At 46.7% G+C, this 17,828-nt stretch overlaps 12 non-coding genes and 1 pseudogene across 12 annotated transcripts; all 13 read right to left on the minus strand.

The window, feature by feature from the left end:
• Nucleotides 1-703: 703 nt before the first annotated feature.
• Nucleotides 704-908, minus strand: LOC142262886 (U2 spliceosomal RNA; annotated as a pseudogene).
• Nucleotides 909-2,201: 1,293 nt separating this feature from the next.
• LOC142262932 (U2 spliceosomal RNA) lies at nucleotides 2,202-2,392 on the minus strand. The gene has a single exon (XR_012730179.1). It is a non-coding gene; the product is annotated as a U2 spliceosomal RNA (small nuclear RNA).
• Nucleotides 2,393-3,509: 1,117 nt separating this feature from the next.
• Nucleotides 3,510-3,700, minus strand: LOC142262855 (U2 spliceosomal RNA). Its single transcript, XR_012730120.1, has one exon. It is a non-coding gene; the product is annotated as a U2 spliceosomal RNA (small nuclear RNA).
• Nucleotides 3,701-4,817: 1,117 nt separating this feature from the next.
• Nucleotides 4,818-5,008, minus strand: LOC142262934 (U2 spliceosomal RNA). Its single transcript, XR_012730181.1, has one exon. It is a non-coding gene; the product is annotated as a U2 spliceosomal RNA (small nuclear RNA).
• A 1,117-nt stretch (nucleotides 5,009-6,125) lies between these two features.
• On the minus strand, nucleotides 6,126-6,316 carry LOC142262935 (U2 spliceosomal RNA). The gene has a single exon (XR_012730182.1). It is a non-coding gene; the product is annotated as a U2 spliceosomal RNA (small nuclear RNA).
• Nucleotides 6,317-7,433: 1,117 nt separating this feature from the next.
• On the minus strand, nucleotides 7,434-7,624 carry LOC142262936 (U2 spliceosomal RNA). Its single transcript, XR_012730183.1, has one exon. It is a non-coding gene; the product is annotated as a U2 spliceosomal RNA (small nuclear RNA).
• Nucleotides 7,625-8,741: 1,117 nt separating this feature from the next.
• On the minus strand, nucleotides 8,742-8,932 carry LOC142262938 (U2 spliceosomal RNA). The gene has a single exon (XR_012730184.1). It is a non-coding gene; the product is annotated as a U2 spliceosomal RNA (small nuclear RNA).
• A 1,117-nt stretch (nucleotides 8,933-10,049) lies between these two features.
• Nucleotides 10,050-10,240, minus strand: LOC142262939 (U2 spliceosomal RNA). The gene has a single exon (XR_012730185.1). It is a non-coding gene; the product is annotated as a U2 spliceosomal RNA (small nuclear RNA).
• Nucleotides 10,241-11,357: 1,117 nt separating this feature from the next.
• On the minus strand, nucleotides 11,358-11,548 carry LOC142262768 (U2 spliceosomal RNA). The gene has a single exon (XR_012730042.1). It is a non-coding gene; the product is annotated as a U2 spliceosomal RNA (small nuclear RNA).
• A 1,117-nt stretch (nucleotides 11,549-12,665) lies between these two features.
• Nucleotides 12,666-12,856, minus strand: LOC142262769 (U2 spliceosomal RNA). The gene has a single exon (XR_012730043.1). It is a non-coding gene; the product is annotated as a U2 spliceosomal RNA (small nuclear RNA).
• A 1,117-nt stretch (nucleotides 12,857-13,973) lies between these two features.
• LOC142262852 (U2 spliceosomal RNA) lies at nucleotides 13,974-14,164 on the minus strand. Its single transcript, XR_012730118.1, has one exon. It is a non-coding gene; the product is annotated as a U2 spliceosomal RNA (small nuclear RNA).
• A 1,117-nt stretch (nucleotides 14,165-15,281) lies between these two features.
• On the minus strand, nucleotides 15,282-15,472 carry LOC142262770 (U2 spliceosomal RNA). The gene has a single exon (XR_012730044.1). It is a non-coding gene; the product is annotated as a U2 spliceosomal RNA (small nuclear RNA).
• Nucleotides 15,473-16,589: 1,117 nt separating this feature from the next.
• Nucleotides 16,590-16,787, minus strand: LOC142262881 (U2 spliceosomal RNA). Its single transcript, XR_012730143.1, has one exon. It is a non-coding gene; the product is annotated as a U2 spliceosomal RNA (small nuclear RNA).
• Between the last annotated feature and the right edge of the window lie 1,041 nt (nucleotides 16,788-17,828).

The raw sequence follows: 17,828 nt of genomic DNA on the forward strand, positions 1-17,828 counted from the left end.
CCCGCTTCCCTTCTCCTGTCATCCCCCTACCACCCGGGAAAAAAAGAGATTGCCCCCTCCTTCCACTAGCCCACCCTCCCACCCAAAGAACAACTTCTTCTGCGCAGCTTGTTTTCTAGGCAGCAGCGCTATTGTGATGTCATCGGGGGGCATTGTGACAAGCCGCCAGTGTTCCGTCTCTTCATGTTGTGCACTGTTCAAACCGAAAATACATCAACAGGCAGGCTACAGAAAAGCTTACTAACAAAGGTTAGAGAGGGGCTTTCTCAGAGGGCTTTTTACAGTTTGTCTATTCCCAATTAGCCGGTTTAGTATACTTAATGAAAGTACTAATTCTTTCATAGGCCGCCCATTCTTAGTATTTGACGTTCAGGTAACAACAGGTAACTTTATTTGGAGTGGAAGCAGAGAGATAACACCAGATGCCAATTGTAGATCCTCTCACACCTGTGGTCACTGCAGCATCTGACTCCACTTTGTCCAAAAGGGATCTATTCCATTCAATTACACATGATCTAGATTAGACTGACAACAAGATACTGCACGGGACATAGCAGAGTTGGTGAAGTTGAGTGGTGATGAGTTTGCTATTTGGATGAATAAAGCAAGTAAAAAGTGTGTTAGATAAAAATTCATTTCAATTCGCTAATCGGGCTAATATGAATCAGGTGAATCGAGTTCTGCTTTTGGAAACTGGGTTAAGAAGGGGTGCACCGTTCCTGGAGGTACTGCAATACCAGGTCAATGCGTGGAGTGGACAGAGCAAGCTCTTTTTCCATCTCCCTGTTCTAAAAATCCATTTAATATATGGTCCCCAGATAGGGGACGTATCAGATATTAAACTGATAAGAACAGATTTTTTTTTTTTTTTTTTTTTTTTTTTTTTGAAGGATGAGTTTGAAAATAATAAAGTGACCGCCTCTCGTTGCCCAGGTAACTGTCCGTCACAAGAGGGCTATGACATCCTACGATGCACACTCCCCCAAGGCCAGCAGTTGTGCAATACCCTGGCACCTTTCAGCACCAACCAAGGTAGTACCCTCCCAAACTACACTTGATCTTAGCCAAAAGGCCGAGAAGCGATAACCAGAATTGGTTTGGGCCTCGAGTGGCACCCTGGCCTATGCCGGACACATCTTAGGGAGAGAGAGCGAGAGGGAGACAAACCCACGCCTACACAAGACATTTTGTCACCCAAGCCAACCCTTGAAAAGGCTGCTTTGCAGAGCAAAAACAAGAAGAATGGTGCGTTTTGCAGCCGCCGCCCACTGCAATGAATCTGAATAACTCCTCCTTTAGGGCGCAAGCAACTCCCCTCCCCCTTGCAGTCTTTCCAATTCACGATACAAAAAGACGGACAGGACAGGTTGCCTGACTTTCCGTCACTGCCACCCTTTGCCATCCTTACCCGTAGAAAGCCCTTTCATCATCCCCAAACCCTAATCTTTTCCCTTTCCTTCCCAGCCCCCAAACCCTGCCCTCTGTACCTTTCTCACCACCCGCTTCCCTTCTCCTGTCATCCCCCTACCACCCGGGAAAAAAAGAGATTGCCCCCTCCTTCCACTAGCCCACCCTCCCACCCAAAGAACAACTTCTTCTGCGCAGCTTGTTTTCTAGGCAGCAGCGCTATTGTGATGTCATCGGGGGGCATTGTGACAAGCCGCCAGTGTTCCGTCTCTTCATGTTGTGCACTGTTCAAACCGAAAATACATCAACAGGCAGGCTACAGAAAAGCTTACTAACAAAGGTTAGAGAGGGGCTTTCTCAGAGGGCTTTTTACAGTTTGTCTATTCCCAATTAGCCGGTTTAGTATACTTAATGAAAGTACTAATTCTTTCATAGGCCGCCCATTCTTAGTATTTGACGTTCAGGTAACAACAGGTAACTTTATTTGGAGTGGAAGCAGAGAGATAACACCAGATGCCAATTGTAGATCCTCTCACACCTGTGGTCACTGCAGCATCTGACTCCACTTTGTCCAAAAGGGATCTATTCCATTCAATTACACATGATCTAGATTAGACTGACAACAAGATACTGCACGGGACATAGCAGAGTTGGTGAAGTTGAGTGGTGATGAGTTTGCTATTTGGATGAATAAAGCAAGTAAAAAGTGTGTTAGATAAAAATTCATTTCAATTCGCTAATCGGGCTAATATGAATCAGGTGAATCGAGTTCTGCTTTTGGAAACTGGGTTAAGAAGGGGTGCACCGTTCCTGGAGGTACTGCAATACCAGGTCAATGCGTGGAGTGGACAGAGCAAGCTCTTTTTCCATCTCCCTGTTCTAAAAATCCATTTAATATATGGTCCCCAGATAGGGGACGTATCAGATATTAAACTGATAAGAACAGATACTACACTTGATCTTAGCCAAAAGGCCGAGAAGCGATAACCAGAATTGGTTTGGGCCTCGAGTGGCACCCTGGCCTATGCCGGACACATCTTAGGGAGAGAGAGCGAGAGGGAGACAAACCCACGCCTACACAAGACATTTTGTCACCCAAGCCAACCCTTGAAAAGGCTGCTTTGCAGAGCAAAAACAAGAAGAATGGTGCGTTTTGCAGCCGCCGCCCACTGCAATGAATCTGAATAACTCCTCCTTTAGGGCGCAAGCAACTCCCCTCCCCCTTGCAGTCTTTCCAATTCACGATACAAAAAGACGGACAGGACAGGTTGCCTGACTTTCCGTCACTGCCACCCTTTGCCATCCTTACCCGTAGAAAGCCCTTTCATCATCCCCAAACCCTAATCTTTTCCCTTTCCTTCCCAGCCCCCAAACCCTGCCCTCTGTACCTTTCTCACCACCCGCTTCCCTTCTCCTGTCATCCCCCTACCACCCGGGAAAAAAAGAGATTGCCCCCTCCTTCCACTAGCCCACCCTCCCACCCAAAGAACAACTTCTTCTGCGCAGCTTGTTTTCTAGGCAGCAGCGCTATTGTGATGTCATCGGGGGGCATTGTGACAAGCCGCCAGTGTTCCGTCTCTTCATGTTGTGCACTGTTCAAACCGAAAATACATCAACAGGCAGGCTACAGAAAAGCTTACTAACAAAGGTTAGAGAGGGGCTTTCTCAGAGGGCTTTTTACAGTTTGTCTATTCCCAATTAGCCGGTTTAGTATACTTAATGAAAGTACTAATTCTTTCATAGGCCGCCCATTCTTAGTATTTGACGTTCAGGTAACAACAGGTAACTTTATTTGGAGTGGAAGCAGAGAGATAACACCAGATGCCAATTGTAGATCCTCTCACACCTGTGGTCACTGCAGCATCTGACTCCACTTTGTCCAAAAGGGATCTATTCCATTCAATTACACATGATCTAGATTAGACTGACAACAAGATACTGCACGGGACATAGCAGAGTTGGTGAAGTTGAGTGGTGATGAGTTTGCTATTTGGATGAATAAAGCAAGTAAAAAGTGTGTTAGATAAAAATTCATTTCAATTCGCTAATCGGGCTAATATGAATCAGGTGAATCGAGTTCTGCTTTTGGAAACTGGGTTAAGAAGGGGTGCACCGTTCCTGGAGGTACTGCAATACCAGGTCAATGCGTGGAGTGGACAGAGCAAGCTCTTTTTCCATTTCCCTGTTCTAAAAATCCATTTAATATATGGTCCCCAGATAGGGGACGTATCAGATATTAAACTGATAAGAACAGATACTACACTTGATCTTAGCCAAAAGGCCGAGAAGCGATAACCAGAATTGGTTTGGGCCTCGAGTGGCACCCTGGCCTATGCCGGACACATCTTAGGGAGAGAGAGCGAGAGGGAGACAAACCCACGCCTACACAAGACATTTTGTCACCCAAGCCAACCCTTGAAAAGGCTGCTTTGCAGAGCAAAAACAAGAAGAATGGTGCGTTTTGCAGCCGCCGCCCACTGCAATGAATCTGAATAACTCCTCCTTTAGGGCGCAAGCAACTCCCCTCCCCCTTGCAGTCTTTCCAATTCACGATACAAAAAGACGGACAGGACAGGTTGCCTGACTTTCCGTCACTGCCACCCTTTGCCATCCTTACCCGTAGAAAGCCCTTTCATCATCCCCAAACCCTAATCTTTTCCCTTTCCTTCCCAGCCCCCAAACCCTGCCCTCTGTACCTTTCTCACCACCCGCTTCCCTTCTCCTGTCATCCCCCTACCACCCGGGAAAAAAAGAGATTGCCCCCTCCTTCCACTAGCCCACCCTCCCACCCAAAGAACAACTTCTTCTGCGCAGCTTGTTTTCTAGGCAGCAGCGCTATTGTGATGTCATCGGGGGGCATTGTGACAAGCCGCCAGTGTTCCGTCTCTTCATGTTGTGCACTGTTCAAACCGAAAATACATCAACAGGCAGGCTACAGAAAAGCTTACTAACAAAGGTTAGAGAGGGGCTTTCTCAGAGGGCTTTTTACAGTTTGTCTATTCCCAATTAGCCGGTTTAGTATACTTAATGAAAGTACTAATTCTTTCATAGGCCGCCCATTCTTAGTATTTGACGTTCAGGTAACAACAGGTAACTTTATTTGGAGTGGAAGCAGAGAGATAACACCAGATGCCAATTGTAGATCCTCTCACACCTGTGGTCACTGCAGCATCTGACTCCACTTTGTCCAAAAGGGATCTATTCCATTCAATTACACATGATCTAGATTAGACTGACAACAAGATACTGCACGGGACATAGCAGAGTTGGTGAAGTTGAGTGGTGATGAGTTTGCTATTTGGATGAATAAAGCAAGTAAAAAGTGTGTTAGATAAAAATTCATTTCAATTCGCTAATCGGGCTAATATGAATCAGGTGAATCGAGTTCTGCTTTTGGAAACTGGGTTAAGAAGGGGTGCACCGTTCCTGGAGGTACTGCAATACCAGGTCAATGCGTGGAGTGGACAGAGCAAGCTCTTTTTCCATCTCCCTGTTCTAAAAATCCATTTAATATATGGTCCCCAGATAGGGGACGTATCAGATATTAAACTGATAAGAACAGATACTACACTTGATCTTAGCCAAAAGGCCGAGAAGCGATAACCAGAATTGGTTTGGGCCTCGAGTGGCACCCTGGCCTATGCCGGACACATCTTAGGGAGAGAGAGCGAGAGGGAGACAAACCCACGCCTACACAAGACATTTTGTCACCCAAGCCAACCCTTGAAAAGGCTGCTTTGCAGAGCAAAAACAAGAAGAATGGTGCGTTTTGCAGCCGCCGCCCACTGCAATGAATCTGAATAACTCCTCCTTTAGGGCGCAAGCAACTCCCCTCCCCCTTGCAGTCTTTCCAATTCACGATACAAAAAGACGGACAGGACAGGTTGCCTGACTTTCCGTCACTGCCACCCTTTGCCATCCTTACCCGTAGAAAGCCCTTTCATCATCCCCAAACCCTAATCTTTTCCCTTTCCTTCCCAGCCCCCAAACCCTGCCCTCTGTACCTTTCTCACCACCCGCTTCCCTTCTCCTGTCATCCCCCTACCACCCGGGAAAAAAAGAGATTGCCCCCTCCTTCCACTAGCCCACCCTCCCACCCAAAGAACAACTTCTTCTGCGCAGCTTGTTTTCTAGGCAGCAGCGCTATTGTGATGTCATCGGGGGGCATTGTGACAAGCCGCCAGTGTTCCGTCTCTTCATGTTGTGCACTGTTCAAACCGAAAATACATCAACAGGCAGGCTACAGAAAAGCTTACTAACAAAGGTTAGAGAGGGGCTTTCTCAGAGGGCTTTTTACAGTTTGTCTATTCCCAATTAGCCGGTTTAGTATACTTAATGAAAGTACTAATTCTTTCATAGGCCGCCCATTCTTAGTATTTGACGTTCAGGTAACAACAGGTAACTTTATTTGGAGTGGAAGCAGAGAGATAACACCAGATGCCAATTGTAGATCCTCTCACACCTGTGGTCACTGCAGCATCTGACTCCACTTTGTCCAAAAGGGATCTATTCCATTCAATTACACATGATCTAGATTAGACTGACAACAAGATACTGCACGGGACATAGCAGAGTTGGTGAAGTTGAGTGGTGATGAGTTTGCTATTTGGATGAATAAAGCAAGTAAAAAGTGTGTTAGATAAAAATTCATTTCAATTCGCTAATCGGGCTAATATGAATCAGGTGAATCGAGTTCTGCTTTTGGAAACTGGGTTAAGAAGGGGTGCACCGTTCCTGGAGGTACTGCAATACCAGGTCAATGCGTGGAGTGGACAGAGCAAGCTCTTTTTCCATCTCCCTGTTCTAAAAATCCATTTAATATATGGTCCCCAGATAGGGGACGTATCAGATATTAAACTGATAAGAACAGATACTACACTTGATCTTAGCCAAAAGGCCGAGAAGCGATAACCAGAATTGGTTTGGGCCTCGAGTGGCACCCTGGCCTATGCCGGACACATCTTAGGGAGAGAGAGCGAGAGGGAGACAAACCCACGCCTACACAAGACATTTTGTCACCCAAGCCAACCCTTGAAAAGGCTGCTTTGCAGAGCAAAAACAAGAAGAATGGTGCGTTTTGCAGCCGCCGCCCACTGCAATGAATCTGAATAACTCCTCCTTTAGGGCGCAAGCAACTCCCCTCCCCCTTGCAGTCTTTCCAATTCACGATACAAAAAGACGGACAGGACAGGTTGCCTGACTTTCCGTCACTGCCACCCTTTGCCATCCTTACCCGTAGAAAGCCCTTTCATCATCCCCAAACCCTAATCTTTTCCCTTTCCTTCCCAGCCCCCAAACCCTGCCCTCTGTACCTTTCTCACCACCCGCTTCCCTTCTCCTGTCATCCCCCTACCACCCGGGAAAAAAAGAGATTGCCCCCTCCTTCCACTAGCCCACCCTCCCACCCAAAGAACAACTTCTTCTGCGCAGCTTGTTTTCTAGGCAGCAGCGCTATTGTGATGTCATCGGGGGGCATTGTGACAAGCCGCCAGTGTTCCGTCTCTTCATGTTGTGCACTGTTCAAACCGAAAATACATCAACAGGCAGGCTACAGAAAAGCTTACTAACAAAGGTTAGAGAGGGGCTTTCTCAGAGGGCTTTTTACAGTTTGTCTATTCCCAATTAGCCGGTTTAGTATACTTAATGAAAGTACTAATTCTTTCATAGGCCGCCCATTCTTAGTATTTGACGTTCAGGTAACAACAGGTAACTTTATTTGGAGTGGAAGCAGAGAGATAACACCAGATGCCAATTGTAGATCCTCTCACACCTGTGGTCACTGCAGCATCTGACTCCACTTTGTCCAAAAGGGATCTATTCCATTCAATTACACATGATCTAGATTAGACTGACAACAAGATACTGCACGGGACATAGCAGAGTTGGTGAAGTTGAGTGGTGATGAGTTTGCTATTTGGATGAATAAAGCAAGTAAAAAGTGTGTTAGATAAAAATTCATTTCAATTCGCTAATCGGGCTAATATGAATCAGGTGAATCGAGTTCTGCTTTTGGAAACTGGGTTAAGAAGGGGTGCACCGTTCCTGGAGGTACTGCAATACCAGGTCAATGCGTGGAGTGGACAGAGCAAGCTCTTTTTCCATCTCCCTGTTCTAAAAATCCATTTAATATATGGTCCCCAGATAGGGGACGTATCAGATATTAAACTGATAAGAACAGATACTACACTTGATCTTAGCCAAAAGGCCGAGAAGCGATAACCAGAATTGGTTTGGGCCTCGAGTGGCACCCTGGCCTATGCCGGACACATCTTAGGGAGAGAGAGCGAGAGGGAGACAAACCCACGCCTACACAAGACATTTTGTCACCCAAGCCAACCCTTGAAAAGGCTGCTTTGCAGAGCAAAAACAAGAAGAATGGTGCGTTTTGCAGCCGCCGCCCACTGCAATGAATCTGAATAACTCCTCCTTTAGGGCGCAAGCAACTCCCCTCCCCCTTGCAGTCTTTCCAATTCACGATACAAAAAGACGGACAGGACAGGTTGCCTGACTTTCCGTCACTGCCACCCTTTGCCATCCTTACCCGTAGAAAGCCCTTTCATCATCCCCAAACCCTAATCTTTTCCCTTTCCTTCCCAGCCCCCAAACCCTGCCCTCTGTACCTTTCTCACCACCCGCTTCCCTTCTCCTGTCATCCCCCTACCACCCGGGAAAAAAAGAGATTGCCCCCTCCTTCCACTAGCCCACCCTCCCACCCAAAGAACAACTTCTTCTGCGCAGCTTGTTTTCTAGGCAGCAGCGCTATTGTGATGTCATCGGGGGGCATTGTGACAAGCCGCCAGTGTTCCGTCTCTTCATGTTGTGCACTGTTCAAACCGAAAATACATCAACAGGCAGGCTACAGAAAAGCTTACTAACAAAGGTTAGAGAGGGGCTTTCTCAGAGGGCTTTTTACAGTTTGTCTATTCCCAATTAGCCGGTTTAGTATACTTAATGAAAGTACTAATTCTTTCATAGGCCGCCCATTCTTAGTATTTGACGTTCAGGTAACAACAGGTAACTTTATTTGGAGTGGAAGCAGAGAGATAACACCAGATGCCAATTGTAGATCCTCTCACACCTGTGGTCACTGCAGCATCTGACTCCACTTTGTCCAAAAGGGATCTATTCCATTCAATTACACATGATCTAGATTAGACTGACAACAAGATACTGCACGGGACATAGCAGAGTTGGTGAAGTTGAGTGGTGATGAGTTTGCTATTTGGATGAATAAAGCAAGTAAAAAGTGTGTTAGATAAAAATTCATTTCAATTCGCTAATCGGGCTAATATGAATCAGGTGAATCGAGTTCTGCTTTTGGAAACTGGGTTAAGAAGGGGTGCACCGTTCCTGGAGGTACTGCAATACCAGGTCAATGCGTGGAGTGGACAGAGCAAGCTCTTTTTCCATCTCCCTGTTCTAAAAATCCATTTAATATATGGTCCCCAGATAGGGGACGTATCAGATATTAAACTGATAAGAACAGATACTACACTTGATCTTAGCCAAAAGGCCGAGAAGCGATAACCAGAATTGGTTTGGGCCTCGAGTGGCACCCTGGCCTATGCCGGACACATCTTAGGGAGAGAGAGCGAGAGGGAGACAAACCCACGCCTACACAAGACATTTTGTCACCCAAGCCAACCCTTGAAAAGGCTGCTTTGCAGAGCAAAAACAAGAAGAATGGTGCGTTTTGCAGCCGCCGCCCACTGCAATGAATCTGAATAACTCCTCCTTTAGGGCGCAAGCAACTCCCCTCCCCCTTGCAGTCTTTCCAATTCACGATACAAAAAGACGGACAGGACAGGTTGCCTGACTTTCCGTCACTGCCACCCTTTGCCATCCTTACCCGTAGAAAGCCCTTTCATCATCCCCAAACCCTAATCTTTTCCCTTTCCTTCCCAGCCCCCAAACCCTGCCCTCTGTACCTTTCTCACCACCCGCTTCCCTTCTCCTGTCATCCCCCTACCACCCGGGAAAAAAAGAGATTGCCCCCTCCTTCCACTAGCCCACCCTCCCACCCAAAGAACTACTTCTTCTGCGCAGCTTGTTTTCTAGGCAGCAGCGCTATTGTGATGTCATCGGGGGGCATTGTGACAAGCCGCCAGTGTTCCGTCTCTTCATGTTGTGCACTGTTCAAACCGAAAATACATCAACAGGCAGGCTACAGAAAAGCTTACTAACAAAGGTTAGAGAGGGGCTTTCTCAGAGGGCTTTTTACAGTTTGTCTATTCCCAATTAGCCGGTTTAGTATACTTAATGAAAGTACTAATTCTTTCATAGGCCGCCCATTCTTAGTATTTGACGTTCAGGTAACAACAGGTAACTTTATTTGGAGTGGAAGCAGAGAGATAACACCAGATGCCAATTGTAGATCCTCTCACACCTGTGGTCACTGCAGCATCTGACTCCACTTTGTCCAAAAGGGATCTATTCCATTCAATTACACATGATCTAGATTAGACTGACAACAAGATACTGCACGGGACATAGCAGAGTTGGTGAAGTTGAGTGGTGATGAGTTTGCTATTTGGATGAATAAAGCAAGTAAAAAGTGTGTTAGATAAAAATTCATTTCAATTCGCTAATCGGGCTAATATGAATCAGGTGAATCGAGTTCTGCTTTTGGAAACTGGGTTAAGAAGGGGTGCACCGTTCCTGGAGGTACTGCAATACCAGGTCAATGCGTGGAGTGGACAGAGCAAGCTCTTTTTCCATCTCCCTGTTCTAAAAATCCATTTAATATATGGTCCCCAGATAGGGGACGTATCAGATATTAAACTGATAAGAACAGATACTACACTTGATCTTAGCCAAAAGGCCGAGAAGCGATAACCAGAATTGGTTTGGGCCTCGAGTGGCACCCTGGCCTATGCCGGACACATCTTAGGGAGAGAGAGCGAGAGGGAGACAAACCCACGCCTACACAAGACATTTTGTCACCCAAGCCAACCCTTGAAAAGGCTGCTTTGCAGAGCAAAAACAAGAAGAATGGTGCGTTTTGCAGCCGCCGCCCACTGCAATGAATCTGAATAACTCCTCCTTTAGGGCGCAAGCAACTCCCCTCCCCCTTGCAGTCTTTCCAATTCACGATACAAAAAGACGGACAGGACAGGTTGCCTGACTTTCCGTCACTGCCACCCTTTGCCATCCTTACCCGTAGAAAGCCCTTTCATCATCCCCAAACCCTAATCTTTTCCCTTTCCTTCCCAGCCCCCAAACCCTGCCCTCTGTACCTTTCTCACCACCCGCTTCCCTTCTCCTGTCATCCCCCTACCACCCGGGAAAAAAAGAGATTGCCCCCTCCTTCCACTAGCCCACCCTCCCACCCAAAGAACAACTTCTTCTGCGCAGCTTGTTTTCTAGGCAGCAGCGCTATTGTGATGTCATCGGGGGGCATTGTGACAAGCCGCCAGTGTTCCGTCTCTTCATGTTGTGCACTGTTCAAACCGAAAATACATCAACAGGCAGGCTACAGAAAAGCTTACTAACAAAGGTTAGAGAGGGGCTTTCTCAGAGGGCTTTTTACAGTTTGTCTATTCCCAATTAGCCGGTTTAGTATACTTAATGAAAGTACTAATTCTTTCATAGGCCGCCCATTCTTAGTATTTGACGTTCAGGTAACAACAGGTAACTTTATTTGGAGTGGAAGCAGAGAGATAACACCAGATGCCAATTGTAGATCCTCTCACACCTGTGGTCACTGCAGCATCTGACTCCACTTTGTCCAAAAGGGATCTATTCCATTCAATTACACATGATCTAGATTAGACTGACAACAAGATACTGCACGGGACATAGCAGAGTTGGTGAAGTTGAGTGGTGATGAGTTTGCTATTTGGATGAATAAAGCAAGTAAAAAGTGTGTTAGATAAAAATTCATTTCAATTCGCTAATCGGGCTAATATGAATCAGGTGAATCGAGTTCTGCTTTTGGAAACTGGGTTAAGAAGGGGTGCACCGTTCCTGGAGGTACTGCAATACCAGGTCAATGCGTGGAGTGGACAGAGCAAGCTCTTTTTCCATCTCCCTGTTCTAAAAATCCATTTAATATATGGTCCCCAGATAGGGGACGTATCAGATATTAAACTGATAAGAACAGATACTACACTTGATCTTAGCCAAAAGGCCGAGAAGCGATAACCAGAATTGGTTTGGGCCTCGAGTGGCACCCTGGCCTATGCCGGACACATCTTAGGGAGAGAGAGCGAGAGGGAGACAAACCCACGCCTACACAAGACATTTTGTCACCCAAGCCAACCCTTGAAAAGGCTGCTTTGCAGAGCAAAAACAAGAAGAATGGTGCGTTTTGCAGCCGCCGCCCACTGCAATGAATCTGAATAACTCCTCCTTTAGGGCGCAAGCAACTCCCCTCCCCCTTGCAGTCTTTCCAATTCACGATACAAAAAGACGGACAGGACAGGTTGCCTGACTTTCCGTCACTGCCACCCTTTGCCATCCTTACCCGTAGAAAGCCCTTTCATCATCCCCAAACCCTAATCTTTTCCCTTTCCTTCCCAGCCCCCAAACCCTGCCCTCTGTACCTTTCTCACCACCCGCTTCCCTTCTCCTGTCATCCCCCTACCACCCGGGAAAAAAAGAGATTGCCCCCTCCTTCCACTAGCCCACCCTCCCACCCAAAGAACAACTTCTTCTGCGCAGCTTGTTTTCTAGGCAGCAGCGCTATTGTGATGTCATCGGGGGGCATTGTGACAAGCCGCCAGTGTTCCGTCTCTTCATGTTGTGCACTGTTCAAACCGAAAATACATCAACAGGCAGGCTACAGAAAAGCTTACTAACAAAGGTTAGAGAGGGGCTTTCTCAGAGGGCTTTTTACAGTTTGTCTATTCCCAATTAGCCGGTTTAGTATACTTAATGAAAGTACTAATTCTTTCATAGGCCGCCCATTCTTAGTATTTGACGTTCAGGTAACAACAGGTAACTTTATTTGGAGTGGAAGCAGAGAGATAACACCAGATGCCAATTGTAGATCCTCTCACACCTGTGGTCACTGCAGCATCTGACTCCACTTTGTCCAAAAGGGATCTATTCCATTCAATTACACATGATCTAGATTAGACTGACAACAAGATACTGCACGGGACATAGCAGAGTTGGTGAAGTTGAGTGGTGATGAGTTTGCTATTTGGATGAATAAAGCAAGTAAAAAGTGTGTTAGATAAAAATTCATTTCAATTCGCTAATCGGGCTAATATGAATCAGGTGAATCGAGTTCTGCTTTTGGAAACTGGGTTAAGAAGGGGTGCACCGTTCCTGGAGGTACTGCAATACCAGGTCAATGCGTGGAGTGGACAGAGCAAGCTCTTTTTCCATCTCCCTGTTCTAAAAATCCATTTAATATATGGTCCCCAGATAGGGGACGTATCAGATATTAAACTGATAAGAACAGATACTACACTTGATCTTAGCCAAAAGGCCGAGAAGCGATAACCAGAATTGGTTTGGGCCTCGAGTGGCACCCTGGCCTATGCCGGACACATCTTAGGGAGAGAGAGCGAGAGGGAGACAAACCCACGCCTACACAAGACATTTTGTCACCCAAGCCAACCCTTGAAAAGGCTGCTTTGCAGAGCAAAAACAAGAAGAATGGTGCGTTTTGCAGCCGCCGCCCACTGCAATGAATCTGAATAACTCCTCCTTTAGGGCGCAAGCAACTCCCCTCCCCCTTGCAGTCTTTCCAATTCACGATACAAAAAGACGGACAGGACAGGTTGCCTGACTTTCCGTCACTGCCACCCTTTGCCATCCTTACCCGTAGAAAGCCCTTTCATCATCCCCAAACCCTAATCTTTTCCCTTTCCTTCCCAGCCCCCAAACCCTGCCCTCTGTACCTTTCTCACCACCCGCTTCCCTTCTCCTGTCATCCCCCTACCACCCGGGAAAAAAAGAGATTGCCCCCTCCTTCCACTAGCCCACCCTCCCACCCAAAGAACAACTTCTTCTGCGCAGCTTGTTTTCTAGGCAGCAGCGCTATTGTGATGTCATCGGGGGGCATTGTGACAAGCCGCCAGTGTTCCGTCTCTTCATGTTGTGCACTGTTCAAACCGAAAATACATCAACAGGCAGGCTACAGAAAAGCTTACTAACAAAGGTTAGAGAGGGGCTTTCTCAGAGGGCTTTTTACAGTTTGTCTATTCCCAATTAGCCGGTTTAGTATACTTAATGAAAGTACTAATTCTTTCATAGGCCGCCCATTCTTAGTATTTGACGTTCAGGTAACAACAGGTAACTTTATTTGGAGTGGAAGCAGAGAGATAACACCAGATGCCAATTGTAGATCCTCTCACACCTGTGGTCACTGCAGCATCTGACTCCACTTTGTCCAAAAGGGATCTATTCCATTCAATTACACATGATCTAGATTAGACTGACAACAAGATACTGCACGGGACATAGCAGAGTTGGTGAAGTTGAGTGGTGATGAGTTTGCTATTTGGATGAATAAAGCAAGTAAAAAGTGTGTTAGATAAAAATTCATTTCAATTCGCTAATCGGGCTAATATGAATCAGGTGAATCGAGTTCTGCTTTTGGAAACTGGGTTAAGAAGTGGTGCACCGTTCCTGGAGGTACTGCAATACCAGGTCAATGCGTGGAGTGGACAGAGCAAGCTCTTTTTCCATCTCCCTGTTCTAAAAATCCATTTAATATATGGTCCCCAGATAGGGGACGTATCAGATATTAAACTGATAAGAACAGATACTACACTTGATCTTAGCCAAAAGGCCGAGAAGCGATAACCAGAATTGGTTTGGGCCTCGAGTGGCACCCTGGCCTATGCCGGACACATCTTAGGGAGAGAGAGCGAGAGGGAGACAAACCCACGCCTACACAAGACATTTTGTCACCCAAGCCAACCCTTGAAAAGGCTGCTTTGCAGAGCAAAAACAAGAAGAATGGTGCGTTTTGCAGCCGCCGCCCACTGCAATGAATCTGAATAACTCCTCCTTTAGGGCGCAAGCAACTCCCCTCCCCCTTGCAGTCTTTCCAATTCACGATACAAAAAGACGGACAGGACAGGTTGCCTGACTTTCCGTCACTGCCACCCTTTGCCATCCTTACCCGTAGAAAGCCCTTTCATCATCCCCAAACCCTAATCTTTTCCCTTTCCTTCCCAGCCCCCAAACCCTGCCCTCTGTACCTTTCTCACCACCCGCTTCCCTTCTCCTGTCATCCCCCTACCACCCGGGAAAAAAAGAGATTGCCCCCTCCTTCCACTAGCCCACCCTCCCACCCAAAGAACAACTTCTTCTGCGCAGCTTGTTTTCTAGGCAGCAGCGCTATTGTGATGTCATCGGGGGGCATTGTGACAAGCCGCCAGTGTTCCGTCTCTTCATGTTGTGCACTGTTCAAACCGAAAATACATCAACAGGCAGGCTACAGAAAAGCTTACTAACAAAGGTTAGAGAGGGGCTTTCTCAGAGGGCTTTTTACAGTTTGTCTATTCCCAATTAGCCGGTTTAGTATACTTAATGAAAGTACTAATTCTTTCATAGGCCGCCCATTCTTAGTATTTGACGTTCAGGTAACAACAGGTAACTTTATTTGGAGTGGAAGCAGAGAGATAACACCAGATGCCAATTGTAGATCCTCTCACACCTGTGGTCACTGCAGCATCTGACTCCACTTTGTCCAAAAGGGATCTATTCCATTCAATTACACATGATCTAGATTAGACTGACAACAAGATACTGCACGGGACATAGCAGAGTTGGTGAAGTTGAGTGGTGATGAGTTTGCTATTTGGATGAATAAAGCAAGTAAAAAGTGTGTTAGATAAAAATTCATTTCAATTCGCTAATCGGGCTAATATGAATCAGGTGAATCGAGTTCTGCTTTTGGAAACTGGGTTAAGAAGGGGTGCACCGTTCCTGGAGGTACTGCAATACCAGGTCAATGCGTGGAGTGGACAGAGCAAGCTCTTTTTCCATCTCCCTGTTCTAAAAATCCATTTAATATATGGTCCCCAGATAGGGGACGTATCAGATATTAAACTGATAAGAACAGATACTACACTTGATCTTAGCCAAAAGGCCGAGAAGCGATAACCAGAATTGGTTTGGGCCTCGAGTGGCACCCTGGCCTATGCCGGACACATCTTAGGGAGAGAGAGCGAGAGGGAGACAAACCCACGCCTACACAAGACATTTTGTCACCCAAGCCAACCCTTGAAAAGGCTGCTTTGCAGAGCAAAAACAAGAAGAATGGTGCGTTTTGCAGCCGCCGCCCACTGCAATGAATCTGAATAACTCCTCCTTTAGGGCGCAAGCAACTCCCCTCCCCCTTGCAGTCTTTCCAATTCACGATACAAAAAGACGGACAGGACAGGTTGCCTGACTTTCCGTCACTGCCACCCTTTGCCATCCTTACCCGTAGAAAGCCCTTTCATCATCCCCAAACCCTAATCTTTTCCCTTTCCTTCCCAGCCCCCAAACCCTGCCCTCTGTACCTTTCTCACCACCCGCTTCCCTTCTCCTGTCATCCCCCTACCACCCGGGAAAAAAAGAGATTGCCCCCTCCTTCCACTAGCCCACCCTCCCACCCAAAGAACAACTTCTTCTGCGCAGCTTGTTTTCTAGGCAGCAGCGCTATTGTGATGTCATCGGGGGGCATTGTGACAAGCCGCCAGTGTTCCGTCTCTTCATGTTGTGCACTGTTCAAACCGAAAATACATCAACAGGCAGGCTACAGAAAAGCTTACTAACAAAGGTTAGAGAGGGGCTTTCTCAGAGGGCTTTTTACAGTTTGTCTATTCCCAATTAGCCGGTTTAGTATACTTAATGAAAGTACTAATTCTTTCATAGGCCGCCCATTCTTAGTATTTGACGTTCAGGTAACAACAGGTAACTTTATTTGGAGTGGAAGCAGAGAGATAACACCAGATGCCAATTGTAGATCCTCTCACACCTGTGGTCACTGCAGCATCTGACTCCACTTTGTCCAAAAGGGATCTATTCCATTCAATTACACATGATCTAGATTAGACTGACAACAAGATACTGCACGGGACATAGCAGAGTTGGTGAAGTTGAGTGGTGATGAGTTTGCTATTTGGATGAATAAAGCAAGTAAAAAGTGTGTTAGATAAAAATTCATTTCAATTCGCTAATCGGGCTAATATGAATCAGGTGAATCGAGTTCTGCTTTTGGAAACTGGGTTAAGAAGGGGTGCACCGTTCCTGGAGGTACTGCAATACCAGGTCAATGCGTGGAGTGGACAGAGCAAGCTCTTTTTCCATCTCCCTGTTCTAAAAATCCATTTAATATATGGTCCCCAGATAGGGGACGTATCAGATATTAAACTGATAAGAACAGATTTTTTTTTTTTTTTTTTTTTTTGAAGGATGAGTTTGAAAATAATAAAGTGACCGCCTCTCGTTGCCCAGGTAACTGTCCGTCACAAGAGGGCTATGACATCCTACGATGCACACTCCCCCAAGGCCAGCAGTCGTGCAATACCCTGGCACCTTTCAGCACCAACCAAGGTAGTACCCTCCCAAACTACGCTTGATCTTAGCCAAAAGGCCGAGAAGCGATAACCAGAATTGGTTTGGGCCTCGAGTGGCACCCTGGCCTATGCCGGACACATCTTAGGGAGAGAGAGCGAGAGGGAGACAAACCCACGCCTACACAAGACATTTTGTCACCCAAGCCAACCCTTGAAAAGGCTGCTTTGCAGAGCAAAAACAAGAAGAATGGTGCGTTTTGCAGCCGCCGCCCACTGCAATGAATCTGAATAACTCCTCCTTTAGGGCGCAAGCAACTCCCCTCCCCCTTGCAGTCTTTCCAATTCACGATACAAAAAGACGGACAGGACAGGTTGCCTGACTTTCCGTCACTGCCACCCTTTGCCATCCTTACCCGTAGAAAGCCCTTTCATCATCCCCAAACCCTAATCTTTTCCCTTTCCTTCCCAGCCCCCAAACCCTGCCCTCTGTATTTTTCTCACCACCCGCTTCCCTTCTCCTGTCATCCCCCTACCACCCGGGAAAAAAAGAGATTGCCCCCTCCTTCCACTAGCCCACCCTCCCACCCAAAGAACAACTTCTTCTGCGCAGCTTGTTTTCTAGGCAGCAGCGCTATTGTGATGTCATCGGGGGGCATTGTGACAAGCCGCCAGTGTTCCGTCTCTTCATGTTGTGCACTGTTCAAACCGAAAATACATCAACAGGCAGGCTACAGAAAAGCTTACTAACAAAGGTTAGAGAGGGGCTTTCTCAGAGGGCTTTTTACAGTTTGTCTATTCCCAATTAGCCGGTTTAGTATACTTAATGAAAGTACTAATTCTTTCATAGGCCGCCCATTCTTAGTATTTGACGTTCAGGTAACAACAGGTAACTTTATTTGGAGTGGAAGCAGAGAGATAACACCAGATGCCAATTGTAGATCCTCTCACACCTGT

The sequence above is a fragment of the Anomaloglossus baeobatrachus genome, unplaced genomic scaffold, assembly GCF_048569485.1.
Source record: "Anomaloglossus baeobatrachus isolate aAnoBae1 unplaced genomic scaffold, aAnoBae1.hap1 Scaffold_2531, whole genome shotgun sequence".
In the NCBI taxonomy this organism is placed as follows: domain Eukaryota; kingdom Metazoa; phylum Chordata; class Amphibia; order Anura; family Aromobatidae; genus Anomaloglossus; species Anomaloglossus baeobatrachus.